The sequence below is a fragment of the Eptatretus burgeri genome, chromosome 12, assembly GCF_056783735.1.
Source record: "Eptatretus burgeri isolate ZD-2024b chromosome 12, Ebu_testis_v1, whole genome shotgun sequence".
NCBI classification, from domain to species: Eukaryota; Metazoa; Chordata; class Myxini; order Myxiniformes; family Myxinidae; genus Eptatretus; species Eptatretus burgeri.
This window is the reverse complement of record NC_140972.1, coordinates 49,427,866-49,442,865: the sequence shown is the minus strand read 5'-3', so window position 1 is coordinate 49,442,865 and position 15,000 is coordinate 49,427,866. Positions and strand designations below refer to the sequence as shown.

General features: G+C 31.2%; 1 protein-coding gene and 1 long non-coding RNA gene across 11 annotated transcripts in view; one reads left to right on the top strand and one right to left on the bottom strand.

The window, feature by feature from the left end:
- Positions 1–1,900, top strand: part of LOC147015583 (uncharacterized) — a 3,695-nt gene extending 1,795 nt beyond the window's left edge. The window contains exon 2 of the long non-coding RNA XR_015050379.1: positions 1–1,900. This exon is cut by the window's left edge and continues 401 nt beyond it. This is a non-coding gene — a long non-coding RNA (uncharacterized LOC147015583).
- The window catches only part of LOC147015582 (uncharacterized), a 348,908-nt gene that overhangs the window by 313,319 nt on the left and 20,589 nt on the right, over positions 1–15,000 (bottom strand). The window lies entirely within an intron of this gene.

Genomic DNA, 15,000 nt, shown 5'->3' with positions numbered 1-15,000 from the left:
AAAATCAGTAAATGAGTTCTGCCTTGATGGTTTAAATAACTACCTTGGAGACTCAGGAAAAGGGTTCTGCCAAGATGGTTCTAAATATGGGGCCTACCTTGGAGACTCACAAATTTTGAAAAAATCAGTAAATGAGTTCTGCCTTGATGGTTTAAATAACTACCTTGGAGACTCAGGAAAAGGGTTCTGCCAAGATGGTTCTAAATATGGGGCCTACCTTGGAGACTCACAAATTTTGAAAAAATCAGTAAATGAGTTATCCTTAAGAGACTTTGTAAGTTGGTTTTACTTTGAATACTTGAAATGTGGGTTCTGGATTGATAACTCACAATGTGATACATATCTTGGAAACTCAACGGGAATGTGGTTATACCTTGAAGACTTGGAAAGTTGGGTTTATGTTGGACACTTGAAACTTTTTTGGGGGCTTTTATTTATTTATTTATTTATTTATTATTATTATTATTTTATTTATTTATATTTTGGAGACTTTTGGAGTTGCTATCACTCTTTAGGATCTAAACCTATCGATGTAGTTCTTTGTCGGATGGTGCTTGATGGGAGCAAGATCAAGAAAGTTCTGGGAAGAAAGTGCAGGCTTACTCCCTCTTTCTACGTCATCAAACCTGAAAGCCTTAAAAGACAGAATTGGAAGAAGAGAAAAAAAACAAAAAATATACATTGTTCGTTCTGGGAAGAAAGTGCAGGCTTACTCCCTCTTTCTACGTCATCAAACCTGAAAGCCTTAAAAGACAGAATTGGAAGAAGAGAAAAAAAAAAAAAAATATACATTGTTCGTTCTGGGAAGAAAGTGCAGGCTTACTCCCTCTTTCTACGTCATCAAACCTGAAAGCCTTAAAAGACAGAATTGGAAGAAGAAAAAAAAAAAAACGTAAAAATATATATATATAGGTGGAAATCTCATTTTGAAAAAGACATTGTGTTGGGTGAGGATTGAGTTGGGGTTGAGATTTTGAATGTGAGGGTTGGGGTTGAGATTTTGAATGTGAGGGTTGGGACACACACACATACACATCAACAAACAAAAGTTAAGCCTTGACTATTCAGTTGAGGATTCTGTGTTTGGGGTTCACAGATCTAAGAACGTCCCCCTTGACACACATTATATACTGTTATACACCTCGGACTTGGCCCTCGAGTGTCCACAACGGTGTATAGTAGGAGGGAGTGAAGCGCCAACCTATTGCTCCCATTGCACACACACACACAAACAAAAGTTAAGCCTTGACTATTCAGTTGAGGATTCTGTGTTTGGGGTTCACAGATCTAAGAACGTCCCCCTTGACACACATTATATACTGTTATACACCTCGGACTTGGCCCTCGAGTGTCCACAACGGTGTATAGTAGGAGGGAGTGAAGCGCCAACCTATTGCTCCCATTGCACACACACACACAAACAAAAGTTAAGCCTTGACTATTCAGTTGAGGATTCTGTGTTTGGGGTTCACAGATCTAAGAACGTCCCCCTTGACACACATTATATACTGTAATACACCTCGGACTTGTCCCTCTAGTGTCCACAAAGGTGTATTATATGCTTAGTTTTGTCTTTTGTAATTCCTGTGAATAAAATGAACCTAAAATCTCTTCCCCTTCCAAATCATATATTTTATAAGTCCAAGGAACTGTATCTATTACATCAACAATTTTAAAAAGTTCTTTCGTCCATCGTTCAGTAAAACCCTTTTCAAAATGAGATTTCCACCTATATATTCTTACGATATCACCAACTTTGAACTTAGGTTTTCTGACATTAATCTCTTTTTCATATTTTAATTTTGTAAATGTTTCTGATGGCTTCATATTCGTTGACGTGTGAATCGTGTCATTATACTTATCCACAATATCCTGAATAAAAGATGACCATTGTTGTGAACCGAGTTGTGTGAATTTTTATATAGTCTCTCTTTTAAGGTACGATTAAAACGTTCAACAACAACTGCCTTCCCTTCATTAAAGGTACTGTATAATGTAATACTGTTATTTTTTAGAAAATTCATAAATGTCTTGTTATAAAACTCTCTACCCTCATCAGTCCACAATTTCTTAGGTTTTCTCTTACTTTTATTAAATATCTGTTGAAAAGCTAACATAAGAGTATTACCTGTTTTGTTTTTAAAGGGACAACCCACGCATATCTACTCCTCAAATCAATAACGGTTAAAGCATACTTGTACCCCTTATCATTATTGAGTTCAATCAAATCAGCAGACCAGATATAATCAACTTCCTTGGAATAAACTTTCCTTCTCTGAAACTTTGTGAATATTGGTTTATGTAATTCATCAGCTAATTGCTCTTCAGTCTTAATGGCATCATTAGAGCCTATAAGTTTTTTGAATTTCCAAGTCCAAGTTTCAATTTAGCACTAATCATCTTCTTCACGATGAACCTATCAACTTTTTCTCTCAAGGTTGGATTTTGTATCAGAGACAAATTATACAACATTTCTCTATCGGCTTCATGCTTTTCTTCCAACGTTGTGGTATTCCCATAATCAATATCGTGTCTCATGCACACTTCATCAACTCTATTGATTGGTTTACTCCAGGATTTAGGATTGTCTGCCTCATCTAATCTTTTATCTAAGTTTGTGCCTGGACCACAGAAAGAATAACCTGGAAGATGTAATTCCCCTGGTATTCCAGTAGTTGTAAATTTACTTCCTGATAAAAACTTTTGTATATCTCCTCCGAGTTTGTGTTTGGAGATAAATTGATTTTTTTTTGACCCACACACCGAACATATACCTTTTTGTATAACCCTGTTATTTTTACTTTTAATATATGAAATATTTTTAGTATTAGTTTTCTTTTTACATTTGAGACAATAACTCATTTATTTATGAGAAAAATTTCTGCAGAGTGCAAAAACCTTTTTAGTTTCCAACATGCACATTTGAATCTTAATTTTTAAAACATAAAGAATCCTTAGAAATGCCTTCACTCTCTCCTCCATTTATTTAAGAAAAAACTTGAATTAAAATCCATATCTTGTCGATGCTAATAGTCTTGTCGAAAGTATTGCAAATAGACTTGTCAATTCTTTGTTTTCCTCCTCGGTGGGTTGAGTTATTTTCTGTAATACCACCAATCTTTTTTGAATCTCACTGGTTTCCATATTTTGATATTTATTCATTCTCTCTCTTTCCTCCCTCTCTCTCTTCTCTCTTTCCTCCCTCTCTCTCTTCTCTCTTTCCTCCCTCTCTCTATTCTCTCTTTCCTCCTTCTCTCTCTTCTCCTTTTCCTCCTTCTCTCTCTTCTCCTTTTCCTCCTTCTCTTTCTTCTCCCTCTCTCTCTTCTCTCTTTCCTCCTTCTCTCTCTCTTCCCTCTCTTCTTCAACTCCTTCCTCATCCCTTACTATACTTGAATCGTTTACACCCCATAGAATATTATACATATATTCATCAGGATTTCTTGTTATTCCTGTATCCAAAATAATTTTTTTACAACAGGATACCAATAAAATTTCTTTTGAATTTCTAAAAGAGCCTTACCTTTTCTTAACCTTATAATTTTTTCATTATTTAACATTCTAATTAAATCTAAAGTTGTTGGTTTATCAACATCAGCATAATGCCAATCTTTTATTGAAAATACCTCATTCTTATGTTGTAGAACATATTTATTAAAATACCGAATACCCTTTTCTTGAAGGTATGCTTGAACACAGAAATGATAATTTTCTTGAAGCCTTCTTGCTGTCATTTATGTATTAGAAATATATGTTAGAATAATATTATGGCACGAAACACCTCCCCATCTTCCCATAGTTAAATCATTTTGTATTTCCTTACTTATTATATATAATCCTGTTTTTTCTGTTTTCATGAGATAAACAAGGGCAAAACCATTATTATATTTACCCTTATTAAATTCTTTTATTTGTTGTTTACTAATCGTGGCTCCACAAAACTCATTCTCGATACCAAGTGGATAATATTCTTCCTTACGAGACTGATTTAATTGTTCCAGGTCTTCGAGGTTAATTTTAAATGACCAATTATACCCTAAATCATTCATATCATACCCCCATTGTTCTATTCTCATACAAACGATACGCCCTTCTTTATAAAAATTTATTTTAATTCGAACTGTGAATTCTGTATGACCTGGAGATAATATCAACACTTCTGTATCTTTAGAATACACAGCCGTTTTATTTAAGTATATATATTGTGATAAATCGCTTAATCTCACCAAGTCATTCGCGTCAGTCGGGCTTGGATAATTTTTTAATTTATAAGCATTTTTCATGTTAATATTTTTGTTTATATTATATTTATGTCGTTCAGCCTGTGCCTTTGTGTAATAATTTGATAAATCAATATCCAGTTCTTGAGATACACCAAAGATAGAACCATCTTTACCAACATAAGTCATTTATATTAGATTAAAAATAATATCATAAAATTTTTTATTTTTGTTGAGTTGAAATAACACATATAGACATAATTGACCACAACACTTGGAATTTAATTCTTGGACTTGAAATGTTTGATAAACACCATTCTGTAAGAATTTTATGACTTCAACAGGTGGTGGAAGACCAAAACTATCAAAATAATATTTGTCTTGACTATTAAAAATACAAACCCAATGAGAACCGTTCCCATCATTATCTTCTAAGTTCATAATAATATTCTTTGTATGTTTCGACACATTTGTTAATTCATCTCTCATACAAATAACCACATTATGAATTTTTAATTTCTTACAATATTTGGCAAGTTGTAAATTTGATGTTGTATTCTTTCCAAATTCTTTCAACCACTCATCAATGCTCATTTATTTATTAGAAAGATATAATCCATTACCTCTTTTCGTTAATTTTACACCTGCTTGTGCTATAGAAGAAAGCATATCTCCAACTAACAATCTCGCTTTATCAGGCAGACCTTCAAGTTTTTCAGCAAAATCTACAATTACACCACTTCCACTAATTTGTTTCTCCAACTCTTTGTTATGTCTTTCCAATTCTTTTTGAGCCTGGAGTTGAGCCTTCCTTTCGTTGGCAGTTTTGACCGCTGTTGAAATACCACCCGTCAATGCTCCAACCGCACTTAAACCAGCAAATAAAGGAATTAGAAATGGGAGAAATCCTCCACTCGTCTCTCTTATTGAATATTTTTTCAACATTGGTTTTGTCATTTTAATTTTAAGTGAGCCAGTGTCATTCAAGATTTTAACCTGTTCTCTTGTGAGCAAAACATCAATTCTTACTGCTCCTTTTCTCTGAATTGTATTAACGTTAATCGTACAAGGCTTTTGATTTTGAACACAAGATGATAGTTTATGAAGATTGATTTGATTAACATATACCCCAGTTGGTACTTTGCCACTCATTTATTTAACAAAAAATTATGTGAGACTAATCATCACACCATTATCTGTATTAATCTGCAATTCTGTTTCTTCCAAAAGCAAACAATATGTATCAACTTCTTCACTCTCTCCTCTTTCAATGTATAGGGAAGTATCCACTCGATTAGACTTTATAGTTTCTTTTTGAGCGCTCAGGTCAAACGTATAGATTGTATACAAACTTTTAAATGCTGTCATATCCAAAATAGGTTCTTTATTTCCATTACTTTCACACACCTTTTGGTAAGACTTGTATGCTTCAGCAAAATCATTTTTTCCCAATTAATTTCCAATCTATCTCGTGGATAAAATGTTCCATCTAGAGAAACGCGAAGTTGTTTCACCTTAGCATTATCACTCAATGCATTATTCTTATCAGTCGCAGTATCACCATCTGGCTTTTTAAAAATCATCCACAGATATCGTGGCTTTCCTTCCAGAACACCCAAATTCCACGTGTAAGTAGTTTGATTGAGTTTAACGTGTTGACATCTTCTTTTGAGGTATGATACACTGAGTGGTCTCTTTGAGTTAAGTCTTCGATTCAACATCTCTTCTGTTTTAAGATTAGGAGTATATTCACTGATATACCAACTCATCTCCTCAATTACAAATTTATTCTGATCACCAAAAGCATTACCAACACCAAAAAGCAATCTATTTTCATTATCATTCCTTTGTAGTTGAAATCTAATTTTAAGACCATACAGAACTTTATCATAATCACAAAATCCAAATATACCTTTAAGAGGAACTGCCACAGTAAAACTATTTTCTGCTTTTGTATCATCATTATACATTCCTTTCCTTTGAATATATCCAGGGTCTGTGTTTGTTCCCGTTGACATATCAGGAATAAAACCTTCGACAGACCCCTTTCCCATTCTATCACTGAATGTATAGAGTGTAAATTTCATCATTTCAGATACAGCAGAGACATAATCAACCGCTTCAACTTCTTGTGTTCCAATATACAATCGCACACTATCAAACATTTTCCAGAAGAAATCATTTACAAGTGTAGCGTTTGTGTTATTCCCAGCCTTAGTGAATTTAAATTTACACAACAAGAAACTTTCGGAGAGATTCAAATAGGTTTGTTGATTATTTATTTCAAAACTTTTTGTACCATTTGTATTCCAGTCTGTTCCAGTTATTGCATTTACCTTGAAGTAATCTTCTTTTTTAGTGGAGTTTGAGATAATAATAGTATCATCCAAATCATAGATACTATCAATTGCTTCCATACTTGTATTTATTTAGGAAAAAGATGTTAAAACTTTTGAAACCCTGATCCAAGTATTTGAATTATTTTCTGTCGTTCTTGGGGGACAACTGAGTTTTACCTTTCTTAATTTCTTTTATTGCTTGTAATTTATGAGATTCTTTCTGAGCATCTTTTATACTCTTTACAGCACCTGCTACATTTCCCACAGCAGAAGCAGTTGAACCAATTAGGTCTTTATGTTTAAGAATAGTTGAACCAATACCCATGAGAGTATCAATTATCCCATCTCCTCTAAATTGATGTCCAACACCCCTTTGTCTCTTAGGTTTATAGTATCCTCTACCAAGATACATACCTTCACCCTTGTAGTACGGGAAAGGAACATCCCATCCCCTGTAATTATTTTATATTTTCCCAACTCGTGCTTCCTCACAATAACCATCGTATTTATTTATTGAAAAACTTCACGTAGGTGAATTCTGATGGATATAACTTCTCCATTAAAAGAGATCACACGATTATCTTGGTCGGTTATCCTAAAATTTACTCTGTGTATGGTTTTCCTGACACAGGTAGATAAACCAAATTTTTAGGCTCCATATTGAATTTATAACCAATTGGGGTTGAGTATGCGCTGAATGAAAATATTGTATTTGTTTTTAATCCATCATTATAAGCACCATCAATCAAATCACAGTGAATTAACACCGAATTTATTCCTGAGGATATTTGAATGACATTATCACTGTAAAACGTCCCATTAGTTTCAATCTTTTTTGAGGAGAAACCTAATAACTCTCTAAATGAATTATCAATTGTGAAATCAACCTTGTAGTTATTTTTAACTTTAATCGTTGATTTTGAAGTATGTTTTTGAATGTTTATAATAATATTTTTTGGTTCATCACCCTGTTCTTTCATAAGACGAGCAATTTCGGAAGATATTTGAGAAATCTCGTATGCTCCGTGAGACTGTTATCGTTTTGTATCCACTTCCCGGATTATAACTAAACTTGTCATTTTTCTCGGTTATATTAAATAAGGTATTATAAGTCTCCATGGACAATAAAGATGCCTCATATTCTTTTGTTGTGTTAAGTTGTAGTGGGTATGGGAATGAAGATGTGTGGTCGCTTGTTGTGAAATTAAAACTCAGGATTGTGCTTCTCATCTTATTTAATATGAGATAAAATGTCTTTATATTGATATTTCTTAATTATTTTCATGTTCATCAACTGGTCTAAAATGGCTGATGCTTCATTAAAACAATTGTTATTTCCAGCCTTCTTACTGCCAAACAACAATAACAGTCTATTAACTAATTGCGATGGGTCATTTGGAAGAAAACTAATACCTGAACCAAGGATACTTAAAGCCTGAATAATGTGTTTCTCCTTCTCATTCTTCCTACTTTTACCAGAAAGAATAACCTTATAATTTAGAGTGTTCAGCAAATCAATATATACTCTATCATCATTATTTTCCATATCCAATGGTTTATCAATATACTTTGATTCATCCCTCACAGTTGAACCTTGCCTTCCATCTTTTGTGAGAAGAAACATTAATCTCGGAGTTAGTTTAACAGGGGTTGAGCAGAACTTAAGAACCTTAATTCATCATTAAATATCAATACCTTTTCTTGAACAAGAAGAAATATTGCTGGTTGTTCTGTTGGAATGAGTCCTGCTTTGGTTTTTGAATCCGCTGAATATTCATTGTTTTGAACAGCATTCACAATATAATCAGGGGGTTGATTAATCTCTTCCAGTTGTTGAAATAAACCTTCATCATCATATTCTAATTCTCCTAAATGCTCTAATTCTTCCTCCGTCATTTGACTGAAATCTTTTAACATTTGAAGCTTTCTAGGAGTATATTCTACTGTGGGAACTGTGGAAACATCTTTCATTTTTTCTTGGGAAGTTTTTAAAAATAGATTAAAAAATTTCTCTTGTTTTTTTCAAATGCTTCTTCGCCCGTTAGTTTCTGTCTGCGTTTCTTCTTTATGTCTTCCTGTTGTTTTACAACTTTTGAAACCAACTCTTGATGTTCCTTAAATCTTCTTGCTCTTTCTTTTGTATCCATTTATTTATTGTAAAATATCATTTAATGAATTGTAAAGATCAACAGGGAAATTTTCCTTTTCTTCATCATTCAAGTAGATGTGTTCAAATAAATCCTTTTCTTTAAATATTTCATCAAATTCTTTATTAACATTAATGCGAGTTGTAATTTCTTCTTCACTAATCCTTGCATCTCTGCTTTTCATACGTTTGTGTTGAGTTTCTTCATCAACATCAAAACCGAATGATAAAATCTTCACTCCGCTCAGATATTTAATAATTTGTCTCGTTCCTTCTGGATTAGTTTCTAATATCCCAACACCACCAGATTTTAGTTTCTTTAACTCACTCTTACAATGTGAATATTTTGTTGTACCAAGAGAAACCTCCTCAAATATTTGTCCTTCATTCCTCAATCGCATATGTTCCTCCACTGAAATATAGTGATAATCTTCACCTTTTACTTCTCCAGGTCTTATTGCTCTAGTTGTTGTTGATACAATGCGTATCACGGGGTGTTTTTTAAGTAAATTTACAATATTCTCATTTGTACTACACAAGAACCTTGATTTATGAAAGTTTTTTCCAGAAGCAGATTTACCCACAAGATTTATAATAATAGTTGTCATTTATATATGTAGTTGTTTATAAAACAAAAAATATATCCCTTAATATCTCATCTTGTTTCACAACAATATATTTATATTTTTCAGTCGTGTGCTTCATATAATCCTCAAATTTCTTTTTACTACATAATGTAGAACAATTATCTCTCCAAAAATTATTGATATCTATTGAATTTAACTTGAATAAAATAAAAGTATTAGCATTGTTTCTGATGGAACGACGAGGAAGTTGAAAGTACGATTGACTAAGATAAATACAATTACAAGAAGAATGTCTCCCTCTTGTGTAGTAGCTGTCCATTACCGTTTGGTTTCTCTCATTAACACAATCATCAAAGATAACGAGGTTCTTTTTTGATTTATCCAAATCTTGGGGAGACGGTATATCATCCGTATTATCACTAAGAATACAAGTTATAAGATTTGATTTCTTTTTACATCTCTGTGTATCACAAAATAGTTGAATTATATCTTCAATGTTATAATCATTTAGGTTTTTTGACGTTTAAATAAACCTATTATATCTTCTTTTTGAAGACCAGCATTAAAACCTTGTGAGAGTAGTTGATACTCTGGTTGAAAACTCGACTTTGTGAAAATTATTAAATTATCATAATCTAAAAAGTTGGGAGTGAGGAGCATTTTTAAAAGTAAGCAGGTTTTTCCACATCCACTTGAACCAACTATGAGACATCTTAATGAATTTGGGAGATTTTTATGGTTGTTAAATTTTATCTTATTTTCCCAAATAGGTAAAAAATCATTCATTTATATATTTGAAAAACAGGTTATTTAATTTATTATTGGCTTTTTAGAAACTCTATATTTTATCCTAAGTTCAGGTTTAATTTCAAGATAATCCATTATTTTATTTATACAATATCTTGTGTTGATATTTCCCTGAAAATTACATCCATGAATAATATACAACAACAATCCTTTGAACATTTCTCTTATACGTTCAGTTTCTTCCCTTGTAAGGAAAGGTGTGTTATCATCCTCATACTTTACATTCATTTCTCTAATCAATCTTGTAAAGTAATTCATTTTTGGTGTAAATCTAAAAGAATTATTTTCCTTTTTATATTTTTTATTATCATTAATTAGAAGATAATCACAGAATATACATTGTTTATAGGCTTTTGACTCTGTGTTTAATCCCTGTCTTTCACACGCAGGACAATTCTCAAATTTGTCATATGGAGAATCAGGAAAGTCTAGCATATTTATAAAGTAAAACTTTACTTAAACTGAAATTCATCTATACTTTCAGTTGTATATTACCATCGATATCGATATACTTTTTTTCATTATCAGATTCAACAACAACATTTTTTATATTAAAGGTAATTTTAAAATTATCGTTAACTACTATTGAACGAAATGTCATTTCACCTGATATATTAACATCCTTTATTTCATCAAGATTTACATCTTTAAGGTTGTTGAAAAAAATACAAATTTCTCCTTGCATATTACAGATGGTCTTATCTTTTCTTTCTAAAGCTTCATCCATAAGGTTTTTGTTCTTTGATACTTTTTCTTGTTTCATTGCTTTTTCTAGTTTTGAATATATTACTAGAAGGAGAGGAGAAACTTTTGTAAGAGATACTTTAATTGATGTTCTACCAGGTATACTAAAAGCCCTTCCACTGAAGGAAATTGAAGAACTCATATTATTTACCATAATAGTTTTTATCCAATAGTTGTTATATTTATCTTTGTTCAATTTTACATCCTTGACATATTTCTCAGTATCTTTAACAGATGAAGAGATTGATTGAAACTTGTCTTTTGTGTCTTGAAACATTGTATTTATTAAGTGAAAAAGTTGGAGGATAAAATGTTTTTAAGTACAGATTCACCTATAAATTAAACGAAATTTTCATCAAGAAAATTTTAGTTTAAGCAAAGTTTTATTCTATAAATATGGTGAATACAACGTACTGCGATGTTTGTAATCACGAATATAAACATTATAGAAAACACCTCCGAACCAACAAACACACATTTAATCTATTTCATCAAATATCTCCTCTTGAGTTGGAAAGAAAACATTGTGATATCTGTTCAAAGGATGTTTTGAAGAGTAGTTATAATCAACATCTTCAATCACAAAAACACAAGAAAAATGAGTTTAAAGTAAAGGGAGACTATTATATTAAAAACACTGATGAGGCATTTAAAGGGCATATAAAAATAAGGATTTTTCAATTTGGAGAACCCAGTCCATCATCAATAGCTGAATCAATTGAAATAGTGAAACCCGATGTTGAAAAATTTATTAAAAGACATTAAAAGAAATAAAAACTTTAAAGTTTTATATGGGAGTGAAAATGAATATGAAAAGACAAGATGAAGAACAAACTCCTTATATGAGAACAGTTCTTCATTTTTATAACATCATTTCAAGATTTTTTGAATAGTGGGGTTTATGAAGAACTATCAAGACAAGAGGAGGATGTTGATAATACAGTGGTAGGAAGTGGATTCAATATTAAAAAAATCATCTTTTTAGATATACACATTCTAAAATCAAACCCTCTTAAAGCTTCTTCTTATATTGAATTACCAAAAGAAATAAAACTAAAGAAGGCAGTTGTTAATATTAAGAACAATGATAATAAATGTTTTCTCTGGTCTGTTCTTGCTCACTTACATCCACCAAAATGTAATTCAGAAAGAGTAAAACAATATATGAAATATGAGAATACCTTGGACATTAAAGATTTTAAATTCCCAATGCCACTAACAGATATTCCTAAATTTGAGAAAAAGAATAATCTTTCTATTAATGTATATGGATTACAAGGTACACACAAAGTTCAAATATTAAAAATTTCAAACAACTATAAAAATGAAGAAACACACATTGACCTTTTATATTTTAGTGTTGGAAAGAATTCACATTACACATACATCAATAATTTATCAAGATTAATCTCTTCTCAGGTATTCAGAACAGCAAACAAAATATATCCTTGTAAGCGATGTCTTAATTCATTTCATACAAAAGAACGATTAGAACAACATTCAAAATATTGTAGTAATCATAAATCAGCTGTAATTACAATGCCTAAACCTGGTGAAAAGATTTATTTTGAAGATTATAATAAATCTATCATGCACCCATTTGTGATATACGCTGATTTTGAATGTATCCTTAAAAAGATAAATACTGCTTCTCCTAATCCAAAAGAACCATATACAAATAAATATCAAAAACATATTCCTTGTGGTTTTTGTTATTATATCAAATCATCTGTTGGAGAAAAGTATAACAAACTTGAACATTATCGTGGAAAAAATGCTTCACAAGAGTTTGTAAAACGATTAGAAAAGGATTGTATAAGACTCACTAAATTAATGAAAGAAACAAATGAACCGATGAAATTAACCAAAGAAGAAAAATTAGAATTTAGAATGAACAATATCTGTCATATTTGTGAGGGGAAATTAAGGAGTCTAAAGTTAGAGACCATTGTCATCTTACTGGTAAATATAGAGGTCCCGCTCATTCCTGTTGTAATCTTAATTATAAATTACCTTCTTTTATTCCAGTCTTTCTTCACAACAGCGCCAACTATGATACACATCTATTTATAAATGAACTTTCAAAAACACCAGGGAATATTTCTGCTATAACAAACACAAGTCAAAAGTATATTTCATTTTCAAAAATGATATTCACAAAACCGATAACTCGTATTAGGTTTTTAGATTCTTACAAGTTTATGGGAACACCACTAGCCTACCTCGCATCAAATCTAAGCTCCACGGACTCTTTTCCAAATCTTAATTCATTCTTTCCAAAAGAGGAAATTCTCACTAAAGAGGAAATTCAGATTAAAGAGAGAATTCAAAGTAAAGAGGAAATTCTAACTGAAGATGAAATTCTAATTATAAAGAAAATTCGAACTAAAGAGGAAATTCAGATTAAAGATGAAATTCTGATTAAAGAAGGAATTCTTACGAGAGAGGAAATTCAAACAAGGAATGAAATTCAAAGTAAAGAGAAAATTCTTACAAGTAAGGGAATTTATCCTTATGATTATATGGATTCATTTATGAGATTTAAAGAAACACAACTTCCTTCAAAGAAAGTTTCTATAATAACCTTTATGAAGAAGAGATAAGTGATAAGGAATATAAACACGCACAAGAAATATGGAAAATATTTAAGATAAAGAACCTTGGAGAATATCATGATTTATATCTAAAAACAGATGTTTTATTGTTAGCTGATGTGTTTGAGGCTTTTAGAACACTCTGTCATAATAAAAATTGTTATGGATTAGACCCTGCCCACTATTTCACAGCTCCTGGTTTAGCTTGGAGTGCAATGTTGAAAATGACAAAACAAGATATAGATTTAATCAGTGATGTTGATATGCTTTTGACGATTGACAAGTCCAAGACACGTGGAATATCACAAGTATGTTCAAAAGCATATGCTAAAGCAAATAATAAATATCTTCCAAATTATAATAGTGAAAAAGATAGTAATTATTTGATGTATTTTGATGCTAATAATTTGTATGGATGGGCAATGTCTCAATCTCTGCCTTATGGTAAATTAGAGTGGGTGGAAGAAAAGGATTATGAAAAGGCTTTGATGAATATTGTTATTTCTTCTCAAGAGGAATTGAATGACGAAGAAGAAGGTTATTATTTTGAAGTTGATTTGAGGTACCGAGTGATCTTCATAATAAGCAAAAAGATCTTCCTTTTGCATGTGAGAAAGAAACTCCAAAGAAAGAATGGTTAAGTGATTATCATAAAAGTTTTAATATTAAAGGTAAATCAACAGAAAAGTTATTAACAACATTCTATGATAAAGAGGGATATGTTTTGCATCAGAGAAGCTTAAAACAGTTTTTGAGAGAAGGATTGAGAGTAGCTAAAATTCATAGAGTTTTAAAATTTAAACAAAGTCCTTGGGTGAAAAAGTATATTCAATTCAATACAGATATGAGAGCAAATACAAAAGTAAAATTTGAAGGGGACTTTTATAAATTAATGAATAATGCTGTATTTGGAAAGACTATGGAAAATGTTAGAAACAGACAAAACATTAGATTCGCAACATCTTGGAAAGAAGCTTGAGATTGATAAATAAACCAAGTTTTGAGAGAGAAGAGGTTTTTTCAGAGAACTTTTCTGCAATTCATATGAAAAAGGAAAGTATTGTAATGGATAAACCAATTTATATTGGAACAGCAGTTCTTGATTTATCAAAGATATTGATGTATGATTATTTGTATAATGACTTAAAGAAAGAGTATGGTGAAAATGTTTCATTGTTGTATATGGATACTGATAGTTTTATCTTAGATATAAAAACTGATGATGTTTATGAAGATATGAAGAAAAATATTGGAGTATATGATACAAGTAATTTCAGCAAGAAGAGTGAGTTATTTTCCAAAAAGAATGAAAAGGTTATTGGTAAGTTTAAGGATGAGTTGGGTGGAAAAGTAATGAGTGAGTTTATTGGATTGAGAGCAAAGGCATATGCTTATAAGTATGGTGAACAGATTGATAAGAGGTTAAAGGGAATAAAGAAATATGTAATAAAGAAATCAATAACTTTTAGAAATTATTATAATTGTTTGATGAATAAGAAAGAAGAATATAGGAAAATGAATACAATAAGAAGTTATAAACATAACATATATAGTGAAGAAGTAAAT